This window comes from Polyodon spathula, chromosome 1 (assembly GCF_017654505.1).
Source record: "Polyodon spathula isolate WHYD16114869_AA chromosome 1, ASM1765450v1, whole genome shotgun sequence".
Taxonomy (NCBI): domain Eukaryota; kingdom Metazoa; phylum Chordata; class Actinopteri; order Acipenseriformes; family Polyodontidae; genus Polyodon; species Polyodon spathula.
Genome location: NC_054534.1, coordinates 53,128,231 through 53,148,837, shown reverse-complemented (window position 1 = coordinate 53,148,837; position 20,607 = coordinate 53,128,231). Strand labels below are relative to the sequence as shown.

The 20,607-nt window shown below is 41.7% G+C and overlaps 1 protein-coding gene across 1 annotated transcript in view; it reads left to right on the top strand.

The window, feature by feature from the left end:
- Positions 1-20,607, top strand: part of LOC121321320 (serine-rich coiled-coil domain-containing protein 1-like) — a 244,462-nt gene that overhangs the window by 18,861 nt on the left and 204,994 nt on the right. The window lies entirely within an intron of this gene.

Sequence of the window (20,607 nt, the reverse complement as noted above, 5' to 3'; positions counted from 1 at the left end):
CACTAACTCACATAATAAGCTAAAAAAAGGTAGGATTCTCACAGTTCGCAAAGTTGTTGCTTTAGCTCACCTTTCCTGGTGTAAATATCATCAGAACATAGGCTGCATAGTACTCAGTAGTGTGAATTTTGGATTGGGGTCTAAAATGATTGCCTTCATAATAGCGGCAGCATTATTCAATTCTCAAATGCCGCCACTGAGGCATTGGTACCTAAAAAAGTTGAAAAACACTGAGATAGCTGATTGCTTTAAGTCTAGACTTTTTTGTCCTTGAGCAATAAGATCCAATTCACTATACACTAGCCTTAGGTTGCATCTATCATGGGTACCTGCCTACAAAAAAGTCACATTTGTACCCCGAAATGCATTAAAGTATCATAGCTGGGAATTGGTACAGTGGTCCCACGTATCATTGCTGCAACTACAGCACCAGCCTTGAGTGACCACCTTGAAATAAAATCTCTTAAACCTAATTCAGTGAGCAAAATTAGTTTCAGAAGAAGGAAAACATGAAAAATAATAAATTCAGGGCTTTAACATTAGCTTGCTGCAAGACTTACAGAACGAATCTTGGTGGAGTAGCTGCTAAGAAATGTGTTGAACGTATGGACCATCATAATATTAGATCCCAAAAACTAAAAAAATGTATTTTATATATATATATATATATATATATATATATATATATATATATATATATATATATATATATATATATATGGAGAGGAGGGCTGAAGTGGAAAATTATTGACCCAAGGGAAGACTATTGTCTCTTGTTACCTACACAGGGCTATAATTGCACAATAGTCTTCCCTCAGGGCATTTAATTTTGCACTGTGAGCCGAGTCTGCAGTACATGTTTAATATACAAGTCAGCCAAAATAATGAGATGCAAGGTTGGATAGTAAACATGACTTTATATACTGTAAAGCCATAAATATTTGCAATCCTTTTATTATGCGTCTTTCTTCTACCAGTGCATCAGGCCACCAATATTTCTGGAGATGATAATGGGTTTATAGTAAATATATATGCAGTCAAAAATGTTTAGTACATAATACATGGATAGTACACAGCGCTTTCTTATGGAATATACATAGTTTCGAATATATATATATATATATATATATATATATATATATATATATATATATATATATATATATATATATATATATATATATATATATATATATCATAGTATTTGTGTAATGCTAGTGTCAGGATTTATGTTTGGTTTCCCTTGCTTTTTTATGAGGCAGGCAGCACTTGCTGTTCTTCAACACAACTAACAAACTTGGAGTAAACCCTTTGGATTTTATTAATATGATAATTAGTTCTTATTTTCTGTATTTCCATCTTGATTGCATGTGTTTGGTGTTCAAATTGATATGCAAAAACTTATATAGCAAAAAATATGGTAAACTGTAATTTAACATACATCACATTTTATTCTACCACAATTATTACATTATGAGATAATTAATATTAAACAACATCAGTATATCAAAATATATGAATGCATTATTACTTTATTCCTACAATACCCCCCCGAGCCCCCCACCCAAATCTGTGGTGAAAGCATTGCAAGCTGGACGATGTCCCCCGAGTTTGTTGCGCTTTGGCTGCCTGGTTTTAGAACGCATATTAATTTTAGCACAGTATTGTTAATTGGCATTCTTCTTGTGATACTTTTCACTGTCATCTCGAAATTGAGATTTATTTTTATTTTTCCATGGAAACCACACTCTTGTGGTGTGTCTGGCAGGACACTGAAGTTTCACACTGATTAGCAATGGCTGCTAGTAATATAACCCGTACATAATCATATGTAAACTGTTTAGCTTTGGTTACATAACAATGTTTGCCCTCTGAGAACTAATGCTATACCATCATCCACCACCCAAAATAGTAAATATCATTGAATTTTCTTAGTTGTTGCAATATTAATATGAATAGTTGTTAAATCATTAAATGGTGTTTTTTTTTTTAAACATTTAAAAGTGCTGGGTGTGTAAAAACATGAACTACTGACAATGGTGTACAAAATTCAAATTTCTTTATTTTTAAAATAATTTATGTTCAAAACTAATTCAAAAGCAGTTTTTTAGACTGCTTTGTTGTTTTGCTTTTACAAACCTGCTGTAATTCACAGAATCCTAAAGCTTTGGGAAAACCTGGTGGATTACCACAGTGGGAAAAACTCAGGACTATTTGTTATTCCTCGAAAGGGAGCCAAGAAGCGGTGAGAGGAAACCCAGTGCAGCAGCACGGAGAAACCCTGTGCATCCTTTGTTGTTTTTCGTAACCGCAATGATTTTGTTTATTCTTTTTATCTGAAACCTGAGTTCACCATTGCTGGTATTCCAGGTAGTTTTCTTGTTTGTTTACTGCAATACTGGACTGTTTATTTTCATTGTGTGTTAAAATAAAATCCTGCCTAGATACCATTGCTGGTCCTTCCCTAAGCTCCGCCCACTAACCTCCCACAAAACCATATTCACTTAAGGGCACTAACTTTATTAGGTGCCTCAGTGTGTGTTAAAAGTACCGTTTATTGAAACCAGGCGGCGTCACAGAACCAGCAGAAGAGTTGCACAGGACAGCGAGAAGAAGATTCAGGGAGAGAGTGTTTTGGACCAGGCAGACATTACTAGGGCTGTGTGAGGAGGTAATAACTAGATACAGACTGAGCACAGATCATACTTGCCTTATAGTCACGATATCACAAATTTCACAGAAATCATGTATTTGACTGCCTAATGTGAAAAATGTGCATTTAATTTTCCTTACAGTATTTGACATTACTCTTCACCTCTCCTGTTCATGTCCTACTTTTATCAAGTAGAAGTAGCGCTACATAGCTGTACACGGTCCGGTGTCAATGCCATGCATTTGGTTACTATAGCAACAGGGTATAACAAAGACCGATTTCATGACTGTTGTATTCCTCATACTGTACAATGACATAACATGCGAGTCAGAGACAGGAAGTTTAAAATGATTATTTAGATATTGTTGATGTATTAGTTTGCAGTGTATGATTAACATAAAAAAATGCAGACAGCTGACAAATAGTTCAGAGCTACGACAAAGGGACGTTGCATGCTGATGGTGGGATTCTGTTTTGCTCAACTTATAATGTGTCTTTGGATCTAAGAAAAAGTACTATTGACAACCATATTGACAGCAAAGTACCCAAAAACAAGAAAATCTAACTTTAAGTTCAGGCTAAACAATTACTGAACAAGCAGGTCAATCATAGAATTGTTTAGAAAAAGCATAGAAAATGGAGAAACACATAATGTCAGCATGTTTGAATTAGTGGAAGCCTTTAGTGCAGTGAACATACTGATACAACAGGTGGTCAATGAAATATTACAAAGTTTTTTAATGAAAAAAATCCTTAATTGTGGAGCTGTGCCTAACAGTGACACACTCAGACGGGAGTATCTCCCTAAAGTGTGTGCAGCACACAAAGAATATTTAAATGGCAAAATGAACGATTCTGAGTCTGTCTGAGTTGTATAAGAACATAAGAAAGGTTACAAACAAGAGGAGGCCATTTGGCCCATCTAGCTCTTTTGGTTGTTAGTAGTTTATTTTATCCCAGAATCTCACCAAGCAGCTTCTTGAAGAATCCCAGGGTGTCAGCTTCAACAACATTACTGGGGAGTTGGTTCCAGACTCCCACAATTTTTTTGTGTAAAAAGGTGTTCTGAATGCCCCTTTATCTAACCTCCATTTGTGACACCTGGTCCTTGTTTTTTTTTTTCAGGTTGAAAAAGTTCCTTGGGTCGACATTGTCAGTATCTTTTAGAATTCTGAATACTTGACTCAGATTACTGCTTAGTCTTCTTTGTTCAAGACTGAATAGATTCAATTATTTTAGCCTGTTTGCATATCACATGCCTTTTAAACCAGAAATAATTCTGGTCGCTCTTCTTTGCACTCTTTCTGAAGCAGCAATATCCCTTTTGCAGTGAGGTGACCAGAACTGAAAACAATATTCTAGATGAGGTCTTACTAATGCATTGTAAAGTTTTAACATTACTTCCCTTGATTTAAATTCAACACTTTTTACTATATATCCCAGCATTTTGTTGGCCTTTTTTATAGCTTCCCTACATTGTCTAGATGAAGACATTTCTGAGTCAACATAAACTCCTAGGTCTTTTTCATAGATCCCTTCTTCAATTTCAGTGTCTCCCATATGATATTTATAATGGCCATTTTTATTGCCTTCATCCAGTACCTTAGTATTTTTTGTATTAAATGTCATTTGCCATGTGTCTGCCCAGTTCTGAATCTTGTCTAGATCATTTTGAATGGCCTTTGCTGCTGCAACAGTGTTTGATACCTATTTTTGTATCGTCTGCAAATTTAGCAACTTTGCTTACTATACCAGAATCTAAGTCATTGATGTAGATTAGGAAGAGCAGAGGACCTAATTCCCTGGCACCCTTATGGTACTCCATTGGTTACCTCACTCCATTTTGAGGATTCTCCTCTAATCAGTACTTTCAGCATGGAGAATCCATTTAAATGAATGGCACTGAATGAGTGATGATGATTGTGACTGCAATTGCAGATGATTTATGATTTTGAAGGGCGCTCAGGGCCCGATGACTGTGGACGGCACTCAGGGCCCGAGTGAAAGATAAATTTGGCCAGAGGTCTCGCCCGTGGGTGCCCGACGGCTACCTGCATGAGGACGACTAGAAAAACATAAACTGTTACATGCATACCAGTGCCGCAGATTGGAATTGGCTATGGGCCACCTCCCTTCCGAAAAGACGAGGCCACCAAACCATGCATGAATAATAATAAATAATTAATTAACGCTTTAATATTTCTGGACTAAAGGCAGTAAAGTAGACTATGGGATTTACACGTTATTGTAATTAATGTGTCAACTTAAGTTTTAAAAGTTTACAAAACTCGAAAATGATGCTGAATATGGCATTCAAGTTTTTTTTTTTAAAAAGTCTATTTTGTCTGCTTGTTAATTTTTTTGCAGCCAACAGCCTATTTAAATGACTCTTGTTTCCAGCAAAAGTTTGTTACATTTTTAAAGATTGTTTTAATAGCGACTCGAGTTCCAATGTTCTCGTACATCCTCAGACAGTCTGGAATATATACAACAATTTCGGCTATGTTAGTATATTTATGTAATCACCATGTATGTGTGATATTTAAGTAGGCTATGCATAAAATAGCTTTAAAATATACAAAAGAAAATGATAAAAACCGTAAAGTCCAATAAATAAATTAACAGAGTGAGAGTTGATGTGCAGTCATAAATACAAGGAATCAAATGAACATTTTTTAACATTAAAAAAAGTCACCAAACTTTTTGAAATTTAAATAGTGAAGTTTTAATTGACAGAGCAAGTGCTTCTCTAACTTTTGATTAATATTACAAAATAAATCAGAGATCAATTGAAACAAACACATATTTATAGTTTTCGAAAGATGTTTCGAGTCACGTGATCCTTATCGCGTGTCTCGAGCTGGTTGGGAGGGCAAGCCGTATCTCTGATTCACTTAAAGCGGTTTCAGACCTTAAAAATGGTTTAGTTTGCTTTTATGAAAAAATGGTGAGCACTTGTGTAGTCAATGGTTGTTGCAGTAGGCACGGACAAGACAGCGTTTCATTTTATATGTTGCCGAGGGTTACACAGTTGCAGGAAGAAAAAATAAAAGACATAACGCAATGAAGATTAGGCAAGTGACTAGCTATATACCAAGGGCAGACCTGAAGGAGTGCAGCTACTTGTCCTCAAGTGTTCACGACATTTCATTAGGTGTGTTACTCTTACCGCATTACTGATAGTAGTTAATAATACTTATTTGCAATGTCCTGTTCCAGAAATATAATACAAATAAGTTACAGTAATATAAGAATATAAATTGAGCAACATGTATTTTTTAATGATTAAATACCTCAATATATTAGTAATTATATTTTATTTTGTAGCATGCAGAATGCAGTGTTTATCGCAAAGAAGATTGGAAAAGAGATAATTCCTGTATTTAAAAGTATCTCAAATCTCTGAGGGTGTATGGGCTAGGTGTACTAATCACATAATTTATTATGTCTGGAAAACAAACATTTGCAGATAATTGCACGTCCTGGCTCCATCTTTGAAATAGCATATGTATCTTTTCACTGCATCTTTTCTTAGATGATTTTATTTTTCTAAAAAAGTGAAAAAATGCTGCTGTTTCTGACATTGTTCAATGATGTTTATTGGTAAAATTCACACATGAGCCCACCAACAAGGCCCTTGTTGAAAAACGGTTAAGAACGGTTGTTAGGTGATTTTTGACATCACCGAAAAGCAATCATTCATTAAGCAATTACTGTAAAACTGTAAATAAACGCCCTGGCACCTATTGGAGACAGGCGACTATTTGAGACTTGACGTTTATTATGTAAGATCACTTGCAACTGCAGATACTTCAGATGTAATGATGAAAAAGCTGCCTGCACACAACCTTATAGAAACGATATAAGTAAATTACAACATTCCAGCAATGTCAAGGTTGTGACAGTGGGTAATAACAGTTTGTATTGTAATAATAATAAAAACGTTAGGTTACTTACCGTAACCCTGGTTCCGTGAAAGAGAAGACGACCACCACCAGATGGGTATGGGATATTCCTGCTCTTCAGGTAGGTATTGCTGAGCTCTTTATACCAGAGCTGCCGAAAGGCCCCTTCCTGGGATGACACACTCTGTCCCACCCACCAAGGCAATAAAATCGAACCCATGAGGGCGACCAAAGCGACCTTGCGGGTGGTGGTCGTCTTCTCTTTCAGGGAACGTTCCCTTTCAATTCGAAGACTACCACCACCAGATAGGTATGTGATAACCTATACCAAAGCTGTCGCGAGGGAGAAGGAATGGCAGCAAATGAGGGACGAGAAACACTGTCTAAACCAGGGGTTAGTGATTTGAACTTTTAAGGACCCTTGTGCCTCAGAAGACAATACACGGTCTACCGCATTAATACGGTAGAACCTGGCGAAAGCAATACAAATGTCAGGCATCTAGGCACCTTTGAAAAGGGCCCAAGATGTAGCCAACCCTCTAGTGAAGTGTGCAGCTACCCTACCCGGAGGAGACAAGCCAGCACCATTGTACGCAGTCTAGACTGTCCACAATCACATCCGATAGTTTTAGGGCTAGCCAGCGGTCCCTTTCAGGGGCCAGAACCCATAGCTGGAACCTGCCCGGTTCCAAGTGCCAAAGAGAGCCTTTCGCCTGACTGAGGAGAACCAAACGAAGTGGAATCTCCCAGGGCTGGCCGTGTAGCAGCTGGCACAGGGTCACAAACCATATTCTCCTGGGCCACTTGGAAGCCACTAGGAGTACTGACACTCTAGAAAAACCAGGAGCAGCGGTATGGGCGGGAAAACGTACAAAAACGCTTTTGCGCGCTAGGGCGTCTACGCTGAGTGGACCGCTTAAGCGGTGGAGGTATTATCACAGGGGGCAATGTGTCGTCTCTGCTGAAGCGAAGAGATCGACCTGCACTTTCCTGAACCATTCCCAAATGCGCTCCACCACCTGAGGGTCGAGTCGCCACTCAGAAGGATGCGGGCCTCTCCTGGAGAGGAGATCAGCTGCCCAGTTCACTGCCCCGGAAATGTGCGTCGCCTGTAGGGACAGCAGATTCCTCTGAGCTCATATCAGTAGCTTGAAATCTATGTGATGCAACCCCGGTGGACCGTAGGACAACCTAGTGGTTGACTTGCGCCTTCACTGTTGTGCTGTCTGTTCGGATCAGCACATGTGTGCCGCTCAGCACTGGGAGGAAATGGTGGAGAGCAAGGGACACCGCTTGCAACTCCAGTATGTTTATGTGCAGGGATGTCCAGTGGTTGAACCAGGATCCGTGGACTCCTCTGCCTTCCTAAGCTGCTGCCCAACCCAGGTTGGAAGCGTCTGTCTTCACCACTTGGCGGTTCAGTATCACTCCCATTTGCACACCCTTGCACAGGTGAGAGGGAACCCTCCACCAGCGTAGGGCTGCTGATAACGCGTAAGACACAGTCAGCCAACGGTGTCTGTCGCGTTTGGCATTGAGGTGAAACGCATTGAGCCACGCTTGTAGCAGGCATATGCAAAGCAAACCCAGCTGAATGTCTAAGATTGCTACAGCCATCAGACCCAGTAGTTTCTGACACAATCTGAGGGTGACCTGCGATCCCAGTCAAAACAGGGAGAGGCAACCCAGGATAGCTGCAACTATGTTGTCCGACAGCTATGCGCGCATCGTAGTGGAGTCCAGCCGGAGCCCCAGGTACACCATGCACTGCACTGGTGTAAGCCGACTCTTTGCTTCGTTTATGGTGGGGCCCAGCCTGACCAAATGCTCCATCACAACTGCCACGTGAGCCAGTGCACCCTCTCGTCACTGGGAACAGATCAACCAGTCGTTGAGACAGTTTATTACTCTGATCCCCTGCATCCTCAGGAGAGCCAGGGTATCGTCCACGCACTTTGAAAATGTACGCGGAGCTAGGGAAAAGCCAAAAGGCAGCACAGCAAACTTGTACACACTAGAAAGGAAAAGCACAGATATTTCCTGTGCTCTGGATGAATGGGAACATGAAAATATGCGTCCCGCAAGTCCACGGTGGTGAACTAGTTGCCCAGCTGGATGGACTGGAAGATGTGACGGTGCGTCAGCATTCGGAACCTCCTTTCTTTTAAGAACCCGTTCAGGAGCCTCAAGTCTAAGCTGTATTTCTTGGGTACCAGAAAGTTCCTCAAGTAGTACTCCTCTTCATGGGAGATGGGGTCTATGAGACGAGTGGCTTGATTACACAGCAAAGCAGCTACTTCTTTCTGAAGTACCAAGGCTTGTAGAGGGTCTGTCACGAAAGTGTTTGTGACACCTCAAAAGGGAGGAAGTCCCCCACGGAACTGTAGCGCATAGCTGTTTTGCACGGTGGCGAGTACCCAGGAGTCTGAGGTGAAAGCGTGCCAGTACTGCAGCTGTTGTGCCAAAAAGGGGGTCTGAGGCCGCCAGCCTTCAGGGGCCCTGCTCGGGCTGCTGAAGCAGGGGCTAGGCAATTTGGGGTAAGTGTTTAGGGCGCTGGCCCTGAAAATGCCTCCTGTAATGCTGGTTTGTGGACTGACCTACATTCCCTCTGCCTGCCGATCTGGCTCGGTTCCCCGCTGATGTGCCCAGTAAGGATTGTCACCCAGCGGGGCTGTGGGGATTGGTACCGTTCTGGTGACAGTTCGAGTCTGGGGTTGCTGGCCAGTGGCTCGACCTACCCCCATGCAGATGCATGGGGAGGGAGCAATGCGGCCACCTGACGGGACGCTTCATGTTCCCGGTGTGATCTTTGCAATATGTCCTCCAGAGCTGGCCCAAAAGTGTGTCCTGGGGATATGGCCACGTCAAACAGCGTGGCCTTATCCGCATCAGGGACCCTGGCTTTTGTCAGCTACAGCTGTCTACGAGCCACAACCAAGCTGGCTAGGCTCCGGCCAAGGACTCGCCCTTGGAGACCGGAGACGTGCAGCAACGTACTGGACAGGAGACACAACTCGGAGGCCACTGGCTCGTGGAGCTGGGCCTCGCGCAGTACACTGTCCAAATATGCAGTAAGCACAATCGCCGTATTGGTTAAGCGAATTGCCTGTGCTTCTGCTGTGTAAGCTCACCTCAAATGTGTCTCCATCACCCTACATTGAGTGTTCAGGCATGCCGGGTCTCTAGCCAGGCCACCAACTGGCGGGGCCTTAACCAGGGCTGCGATGGTGGAGTCTACCGAGTGGAACCCTGCCAGCCCGAGCTTATCCGCATCTTCCAAGGAGGCGAGCGTTGCGGCCTGTTTCAGTACATTAGGACCCGAAGCTGGGTGATCCCAGGAGGATTGTACTTTCTCCATGAAGTCTGAGAAGGCCTGGAAACTCTGAGGGCAAGGAGCCAGCGCCTTTATCCAAAAAATGGACCGGCATGGTTCTGCCACTGGTGTCCAGGGGACCTGCAGAAAAGCTGCAGCACATCCCATGAGAGCTGAGGCGGAGCTGGATAATGGGGTGGAACTGGCCTCTGAGGCACTCTCAGAGCCAGGCTCTTCCTCAGCAAGTGTCTCACCCACTTGCATATCAGAGGATAAAGAAGCTCCATCTCCGAGGTTGCTATGGAAAGCGTATCCTCCTATTCCAGCTGAGGCAACCCTTCCCACCCCCACTGCACTCCCATGGGGGGGGGGGGGGGGGGGTTGGCAATTGGGGCTGCAGCGGACTCTGGACAGGGGTCTGGGCAACGTACACCTCGTGCTTGCAGTCCCAAGTGCCGTGCACACTGAGTATCATACACTACATGCACTGTGTACCGTGCAGCCCCTTATAGAAATAACCTATAGAAAGTCCTATAGTGAATTGGTCAAGTCCTATAGTAAATTAGTCAAGTCCTATAAAATTTCCTAAGGGATTTCTTTAAAACCTTTTTAGTCCTATAGAGTGTCCTATAGTACTACTGTAGGGAGACCCTTTTGAGTACTATAGAAGGATATATTTTTTAAAAGAATCCTTTAGGATTTCTCTAAAAACCTTTTTAGTCCCATAATGTCCTATAGTACCACTATAGGATCCTATAGGACATTTCTGTAAGGGGCATTGTGCGTAATCATGCAGCACTGTGCGTACACTGAGTACTGAGGGCACTAAGTGCACCACGTACCGTGCAGCGCTATTGTGCATTACCTTTGAGGTGCTGTCACAATGTGTCGCTTACTGTAAGCATCTGTGCACTGAGATAGAGAAGGGAGAGAAAGTACACCGTCTGCACAAGTCCCGACTAACTGCAGTGGCAGGCCTGTGGCCGGCAGAACTACTCGACAGCAGGGATGCAGCAAGGCCTAGCCCGTGGAGGAGAACGCGGCTGGAAGTGTCACTCGACAGAGGGCATACGGCAAAGCCTAGCCCTGAGGAGGACACGTGTACTCTCTTTTTTAAGTCGTTGATTCCAGGAAAGCGGCAACCCTGTTAATATCAGAAAACAAGTTTGTATTTTACTTACTTTCAGCACGTTCAAAAAAGCTTTACAACTGCTTTTAAAATGAAAAACGTCACAAAAAAACTGTATGCATTACGTGTACCTTAAAATAGGTTAAATTCAGTTTTCTTATCATTCATCCGGAGTTTCAGGGTCTCTTCATTGCTGTTGAAAAACAAATTGGTAAGCTCGCTGTACAGCCATGTGTGTTTATTGGCTGGAACATTCAGTATGACGTGCATTATATTATTATTCATAACCCGGAGTTTAAAAGAGATGCGACTTCTATTTACCATATTTCCCAGAAGCCCCTGTGCTTATTAAAGACCTGGCGATTATTTTAAGTTTTATGGTACTTTCTGTCTCTTCTGTCATTTCATTCAAGCGTCCTTATATACTATAATAAAGTGTGTGTAAACTTTGAATTCCACGTGATGTGGCAACTTGCAAATTAATCATTTAGCTCACTTTATTTGTGCAGAAAATTTGCTTAGTGAGTAGAGCGACCACTGCTTCATTTTTGCGTGCGGTGTGGCTTCCCCCTGCGGACGCGGTAATCCGCAGTTTAGTGAATGAGGCCCTAAGCATTTTAGGTGATGTAATCACATTACTCAATTATTACTACTATTACTAATTACTTTATATTGAAATTCATAGCTATACATATTATAAACTAGTTCCACCAGTTTACAATACTCACAACTTTCATTGCACTACTGGTGGTTTCAAGTGAAGGATTTAGTTCCCTCTGTAGGTTTGGAAAGGCAAACTTGTAGGAGTTGAAAGTGATATACTCCAAAGAGTTTCTTAAGTTTTATTTCTGAGATTAATTTTTTTTAATTACTGAAATTGGTTTTCAAGAAAGTTGAAATACCAAACGAGGACTAAAGCAAAATACTTTAAAATCTCTCTGTGGTTAAAGTAATTGGTTTATTTGTAATAACATGACTGGATTAAAAAACTGTAGGTCAGTCCTGTTGGGCCAAGGTGGGTTTCTGAAATCCTTTCGCTAGTGACTTATGTCAGTTATCCTTTTTGGTTGCAAAGCCCTTGAAATAAGTTTTAAAATAACATCACCGTAAAGGGAGCATGTATGAGTCTGCAAACCCAACTTTGCTGCTAACATTTAGGCTGGTAACTGTATTTTCAGTGTTATGGAAATTCTCTGGGCAAAATATGTTGTCATTCTGCACTTTGACTTTAGGTTGCATGGGTTTTCAAGGAATAAATAATAGACTAGCTCTGCCAACTCCAGCATGTTGCTCATGGTAGCAAGATTTGACAGCTTCCGCTTAATTGCTTATGCGTACCTGTAACAAAGTGCCCGCCCCTGTGTATTATCTGTTATGTGTTGCGTGTGGTGTGTTTAAATGTTGGTGTATAGACATTGGTACACGGGATATAAACGGGTCTGTGTAACACGAGTGTTTAAAAATGTATATGTGTATTTAGGCACGAGGATTGCACAGCACTTCACGTGCAAGTAAAATGTAGTAATATGTGAGCACGGGGAATTGCACTTTATTAATTCACGTGCTGGGATTCAAGTGAATAATTAATTGGTAATTGAATCCCAGCACAATAGTATATATAGATGCACGTTGGCACATACTGGGGTTGGGTGTTCGGTGAGCGGAGAACGGGATTGGAGACGGAGGAAATAAGTAAAGTAATAATAATAACAAAGTATCCGCTCACCGTGTTTGTCAGTGTCTGTGCGTGCACCGTTTTGTTAAGTTTAGTCTGTTTTCGTTTGTCTATTTATTTTGGCGTAGAGTGCCGTGTCCTGTGTTTTTCGTGTTTGTGTAAACCTTTTATTTTGTATTAAACCGGCGCCAACAGGCGTCTTCATCACTTCATTTCATCCGTCCTGTGTTGTGTGTATTGCATTACCTTTCCTGGTTCTGACGCCGCCCACTTCGGCCGTCTCTGTGACACGTGGTGTCCTGCGTGGGATTTAACAGCGCCTCCAAGCGTCAGAACCAGGAAAGGTAATGCAATACACACAACACAGGACGGATGAAATGAAGTGATGAAGACGCCTGTTGGCGCCGGTTTAATACAAAATAAAAGGTTTACACAAACACGAAAAACACAGGACACGGCACTCTACGCCAAAATAAATAGACAAACGAAAACAGACTAAACTTAACAAAACGGTGCACGGACAGACACTGACAAACACGGTGAGCGGATACTTTGTTATTATTATTACTTTACTTATTTCCTCCGTCTCCAATCCCGTTCTCCGCTCACCGAACACCCAACCCCAGTATGTGCCAACGTGCATCTATATATACTATTGTGCTGGGATTCAATTACCAATTAATTATTCACTTGAATCCCAGCACGTGAATTAATAAAGTGCAATTCCCCGTGCTCACATATTACTACATTTTACTTGCACGTGAAGTGCTGTGCAATCCTCGTGCCTAAATACACATATACATTTTTAAACACTCGTGTTACACAGACCCGTTTATATCCCGTGTACCAATGTCTATACACCAACATTTAAACACACCACACGCAACACATAACAGATAATACACAGGGGCGGGCACTTTGTTACAGTACCAATTAGATGGGGTAGCAGTTCTTGTATGAATGGGGTGTATCTGATTGAACTATGGCTGTGGTAAAATTAACAAATACACCACCCTCTCGAAATATCGCGGGTGTTGGGGTCTGTGGCAGAGCAAAGCTCTGCCGTTTAGAAATTGGCAGGGATGGGGTTAATTTCCCCTACCTGCCTGGGTTTATTATGTTCAGGTGGCTGGGGTTGATTAGTTGATTAAATGATTAACTTAATTAGTGATCAATCAGCGCCCAGCCACCTGACATAAAAGGAGACCACTGATTCTCATTTAAAGAGGAGGGAGCTGAGGAAGCAGGTTGGTGGTTTTTGGTTTGTTTGTATTTTTGAAATTTTGAATCCAGTGAAGGCATCGCCCAGCCTGGAAACCTTATTTATGTTAGTTTGCTTTTTGTATTGCTTTGAATCCTTTTGTTTTGCCCTTGTGCATTTTTATTTTGTGTTATTTATAATAAAATCGTTATTTTTTTTTAACTGCAGTCTGTCTCGGGGCCTCTTTCCACTCTCCAGCCTGCCATATTTGTTGTTAGTAGTGGGATATAGCTCCTCCAGGGGGCTCGGAGCAGTACTGCAGCGTTCTTTTTTTTTTGATTATGGGAAAGAAGAGCAGACAGCGGCAAAGGCAGGAAAAGCAGCAGCTGAAGAAATGTAAGCTGCTGCAGCCACCTCTGGAGGACCTGGCCAGCCTCTTCCCTTGGTGTTCCTGGTGCAGGAAGGAGGACCATCGTTGGCGGTCCTGCCCAGATGTGCCACCGGCAAACTGGTGTGGCCGGTGTGAGGAGGACAGCCACAACTGGGCAGGATGCCCCTACAACCAGGCCCAGGAAGAGGTGCAGTGTTCACCCCGGGCATCAGGGGCCACCCCACTACCTCCAGCACCACCACCTTCACCACCGTCCCAGGAGATCTGGGACTGGTTGATGCACCCTGAGGCAGACCTCGTCCACGATCTCCCCATAGTTATCAACACGCTGTGGCATCGAGATGAGGAGAAGTGGGAACAGTGGGAGGAAAAACACCACCCACCGTCCTTCCCAGAGGTTGCCCTCATGGTGATTAATTACCTGGCGGTAGACATGGTAGAAGCCCCAGTCACTCCAACAAAGAAGGTGGAGATGCTGTCTCGAGAGCCAGAGAGGGGTGAGCCGCCGTCCCGAGAGCCAGAGAGGGAGGAGCCGCCGCTCCCAGAGCCAGAGAGGGAGGAGCCGCTGCTCCCAGAGCCAGAGAGGAGGAGCCGTCGCTTTCAGAGCCCGGAGGGGAGGAGCCGCCACTCTCAGAGCCCAGAAGGGAGGAGTTATGGCCCAAGGATGCCTGCCTTGCACCGCTCAGGGATGCCACGCCCGCTCCTCTCAGATAGGGTCCGCCATCGCCTCCCGAGGGTCCGCTGCCGCCGGCGCCTCTGCCACTAGAGGGAGCCAGGCCGTCGCCTCCGCCTCAGACACTAGAGGGAGCCGGGCCATCGTTGCCGCTTCCGCCACCAGAGGGAGCCGGACCGCCGTCACCGTACGACCTTGGAGATCTGGGGCCCCCTCAACCAAAGAAGGTTTGGGGGCTCCAACATCAACCCCGCCCACCACCACCCACCAAAACAGCCCACCCAAGGGACATAATTGGACTTTTGTGGCGAGGGGGGGGGGTTGGCTGATTGCGGCCGGTGTACGTTGTACATGAGGGGAGGTGTGTGGCAGAGCAAATCTCTGCCTTTTAGAAATTGGCAGGGATGGGGTTAATTTCCCCTAACTGCCTGGGTTTATTATGCTCAGGTGGCTGGGGTTGGTTAGTTGATTAAATGATTAACTTAATTAACGTGCAGTCAGCACCCAGCCACCTGACATAAAAGGAGGCCTCTGATTCTCATTTGAAGGAGAAGAGAGCTGAGGAAGCAGGTTGGTGGTTTTTGGTTTGTTTGTATTTTTGAAATTTTGAATCCAGTGAAGGCATTGCCCAGCCTGGAAACCTTATTTTTGTAAGTTTGCTTTTTGTATTGCTTTATTTGTGTTTGAATCCTTCTGTCTCTGGGCCTCTATCCACTCGCCAGACTGCCACAGGGTCCAATATAAATCTGCTATTGTGAGAGAAATATAATGAGTTCTGGTTGTAAATCTCCCTCCTGACCTGTGAGGGTGCTAAGTAGTGAAAGGGAAAGTCTTTGGACAGGCTGGCCTGACAGTTCATTTCCTGGGTCGGGAAGTCGGTCAGCCTGGAAGGCGGCGAGACTCCATTGCAGGAATGTATTGACCCAGAAGGTTAACGAGGTAGCAGCTGGAGGCAAAAGAGACAGCTACAATCGTTTACCAAGGGGTCATCTGTGAAAGCATAAAGGAGCTGAAGAATTGTAAATCTTTTCTCTTGGTTTTTGTATGAGAAACCATGGACCATGAGAGACGCAGAGAAAGCGTTGTAAAATATTAGTGTTTTGTTTGTTCATGTCTGTTTATTAACTGCCTGTGTTTGTGTATCACTAGACAGCTAAGCACGTATCCGGAGCTGTCACCTAGGGCCAGAACTAAACCAGATCAACACAGCACTACAATCGCTGTTTAAAATTGTTATCACCCACCATGAGCACTACAGCACACACCCGGACTGGTGATCGTGTATTGTATAATTGTGGAGCAGATAACTTGTGATTTTTGGTTTACAAAACCATTTATATAATTTCCCTCCATGCTTTCCCTCCATGCTTTTTGGTATGTATTGCAGGAGGTTTATTCTTTTGATCACCAGACCTGGATTAAAAATAAATCCTTTTCCAAACCGGATTACAATTGTCTGTGATTATTCCTGCACTGCATCACCTCTGAAACCTGTTCGCAATCAGCAGCCACTTTGCCACAGCTATACATCGAGGACTGCGATATAGCGAGAGACCCATAGTAAAACAAAAAGGCTAACAAATAAATACTCTACAACCACTCCCTTGTTTTATCGGGGGCATCAAGGTTCAATCTAAATCCTCTATGCAGCCTGCTTTTTCTCATTTTTTCATATAAAAAGCAGCACACCATTTTAATTCGTACTGCTGAGGGTTATTGCTTCTCATCTTCAGTCTCCAACTAATTTCATGAGTCCTTTCTCAAATGTAGAAACCCACTACATTGAAAGAATCCAGTCACAATAACAACATAGCAGGCTTGTTGCTAGGGAGCTGACATCACTGCCTTGTGGCTTTTGCTAGTGTATTGCTGAACACCTCGTCGGCTAAAATAAAAAACGCTTCAGCAAGAAGATATTTAATTTGCTTTGTTTTATTATGCAATATGTGTGTGTATGTTAGCAGTACGATATTAATGCTTTGTTTTTAATTGTTTTGTATATTGTTGTTTACAACTGTGATATATCTGAATCTGCAGTATAGCAAGGGGTGATATGATGAGGGGTGGGTGTATTATGCTTTCCCTTGAAATTTCTCAACGTTTTTGTTCGATTCCCATAGTTTTGCGCTTTGCAGCCCTTCTTAGCTGTATAACTACTGTACGGCATTCTGTTATTAATGCACCAAACTTCGTATAAAGACAATCAAGCCATTTGTGAACCTGCCAGACCTGTCTCTGTTTACTTACATAGCTTGATTGGCTGTTTGCTTTGAAGATAGTGGCTTTAATTGGTGTTACAGCTGTTACTCTCTCACACACCCACATTCCCAATCACCTCCACTGAGTTTTTTCAGGCCAACAAAAATGAAATACATGGAAATATATATATTTTTTTATATTCTAAACTGTAGAAATATGTTGATTTAGAAGTATTTGCACGTACTGTATAAACTGTAACATCCCATCTGCAGTAATATCTGTATTTATATATATATATATATATATATATATATATATATATATATATATATATATATATATATAAAAAAAAAAAAAAAATAATTTTGTTAGGGTGAAAATGTAGCAGTGTGTTCTGGAAAGGGCCTGCATATATATAGTGCCTATAGTAAGTATTCACCCCCCTTAGACGTTTTCACAGTTTGTTGCGTTACCACCTGAAATCTTGATGCATTCAAATGTTTTTTTTTTTTCCTTTGATTTACACAACCTGCTCAACAATTTGAAGAGGCAAGAGAATTTTTATTGTGAAAAAACAGTTAATGAAAAAAAGAAAAAACTGAAATGTCTTGGTTAGATAAGTATTCACCCCCCTGAGTCAATACTTTTGGTAGTTTCACATATGTTATCATAACAATGAAGTCCCAAGTCCCATATGAAGTTCATAACCCCTCAGCTCCAAGCTAGTGCCATTGGAAGCCCACATTGTTACTTTTTCCTCTAGAGCTATCATCAGAGAATGCACAACCGATAGAACTAAGTGGTACTTTAACCTCACTGAAGTGACCGTAAGCAATGGTCGAATGCATGACAAATGCAACTTCAAAAATGCCCGGATACCAACATATTTTGCTTGATCCTTGTAGATCTCATTAACTATCCAAACATATCTTTGGGTGATTTTTTGGAGTTCCCCCACACAAGTTATTTTGGCCTAAACTTGGTACAAATAGCAAAGAATCAAATTTCAAAGGGGTTTAATGACCAGTGGTGGGACTTGAAACCAAAAGTTTTTCACAGAATTTGGAAGACTGGTTCCTAAGGTTCATACAGCAATACTAACATTTTAGGATCCACATCCCCTACAGGGTAAAGGGTTAGGCTGAAGTTTGAATAAAACTCATCATTTACCCCTCATCTTGCAATTTGCCAGAGTAGGGTGCTCCAAGTATTTTTTTCTGAAAAGCCCTACTCATTACGAGTAGAACAAGATGCTACACATGATGACAGCGTCTAAATTGTACCCAGAATGATTTTTCTGGTCAGGGTCCCTTTCTCACTTTAGGTTGACCTTTACAAGGTCACAGGTCAAAGAGGACATTTAAAAAATATGTAATGGCTATCATTTCTGAACTCAGCGTGTCAGAAAACCCTCAAGTGAATTTTTCTAGGAAAATCTGAGATGGATAGGCAACGAAATGTCCCTTTTCTGGCGTGGAATGACCCCTGTGCATCCCTGAGCCGGAGGCGAGGGCGCTAACGAAAAGTCAGCTTCCACATGGCAGAGCCTTTATTGAGAGGGCACTATTGCTATTAGAAAATATCTTTCTTGTTATTTTCTTTCAACAGATTTTAAAATCAATTCAATGCAATTCAATTTTTTTGGTGAAATGCTGTCTCGGCAGCACTGCAGATTAGCTAAACAGCATCCCAAAAACAGTCAGCACTCGGATATACAACACTCAGATACACGTCACTCGCATTTTACCGCCCTTGTATTAAGAATAAAATCAATCTCCATTATACATGTATAAAATTAATGCACTTATCTGTCACACGCGATTTCCGACTCACCAGTTTTCTGATACAAAGCCCATCTCTTCAATGTTACAATGTATGTGTTTATCCATCACAGTCTGTGTTGTTTTTTTTTTTCCAATCATGCCAAATCAGTCTTTATTGTGCAATTACACAGTGCTTCCTCCAATTTCTATTATTTATTATTTATTTATTATTTAACCATTCTTTATTAGTTACAGAGAGGGTCAACGTATGGGGGTATATGAAGATCACTGACTGTATTATACAGTTTTCTACAGTAAGCTTCTACAATATTCATTAACCTTGCTAAGGAGCTTCTTTAGTGCAAGTTTCTGTGAGTCTCAGTCATAATATGGGGGTATTTAGTGGTTCTCTGTCTGCACGCCACATTTACATTAATTTACATTTTGTCTGTTTTGTAATACTGTAGAATGTTCCCAATACAGCCTTTATTGAATCTGACCTACTGACCTACTGGCAACAAATACAATCTGCTCATGCTTCTTGATTGACAATCTTTGATAATTGGAATACACATGATGTGTGTTTTCCAAATTAAAGTATAACATCAAAGCTAAGAAACGTCAGCTATTCAACACAAGAAGTGACAAGGCTATAATTTTATATTAATTTTATATTAACAAGACAGTGGCTGACAAATCCCTCTTAACAAAATCCTTTATGTCATCTACATTGGCTGCTTATTTGGGGGCTTCCACAGAAAATGTAATGTTCCAACTGCTGTTTAGTTTTTTTTTCTTTCACCTTCGCATGGCAGAACATGATTAAACAGTTACATGATCAATCATCCTTAATTCTGTTCTGAAAAGGTCTACACATTTGTTCTTGTCAGAATCTTGCTGAGCCTCCACTGTTGTTGGCTATATAGCTGTAAGTAATGCATAAACTGCAGCATGCCTTGCATTCAGTCAGAATACTGTTACATGATGTGATTTAAAAACAATATAGATGTAGCTTGTGAATGCCACCTACTGACAGTTTCCCGCACTGCACTGTATTATAGTGGTTTTTATTTCTTTGTTACTTTTACTAGTTGTACAGCACATAACGTATACTATGCACTAAATGTTACAACAATGATTGCTTCCACCACCTGCTTGCAATGCTTATAATGGGGCTTCACTAGGAATAAACCAATTTAACAGTCTTCTAAAACATGCTGGAAATAGCTCAACAAATACTGAATGTTCAGGGTCTGAAAACAGGGTTAGATATTTCCAGTAAGCTATTTCCAAAAGGGTCTCATCAGAGATCTTGCAGAAAAGTAGTGTTTTTGTATGAACATATCTGTAACATGTTGCTCATCGATTTGTAGTTGTCTTTGTTCCTTGCCATTTGTTTTCTGGTGTTATTTCAAATGGAATGCAATCTGTTGTCACATCATTGCTATTTATACCATCAATATTAATCTTTAACCTTTTTATCTTGATCTATGCTAGATTGTACGAATATATAATACATACACGACTATATATATATATATATATATATATATATATATATATATATAGGACGCAGTTCATAGCCTGTCGTCAGCAGATTCATAGCCTTACCAATGATCCTTCAACATTGGAGTTTTTATCCAGAAAACTTTAATGGTTCACAGGTGGAGGCCAATGATAAGGTAATTGTGTCCTCGTTAGGGCA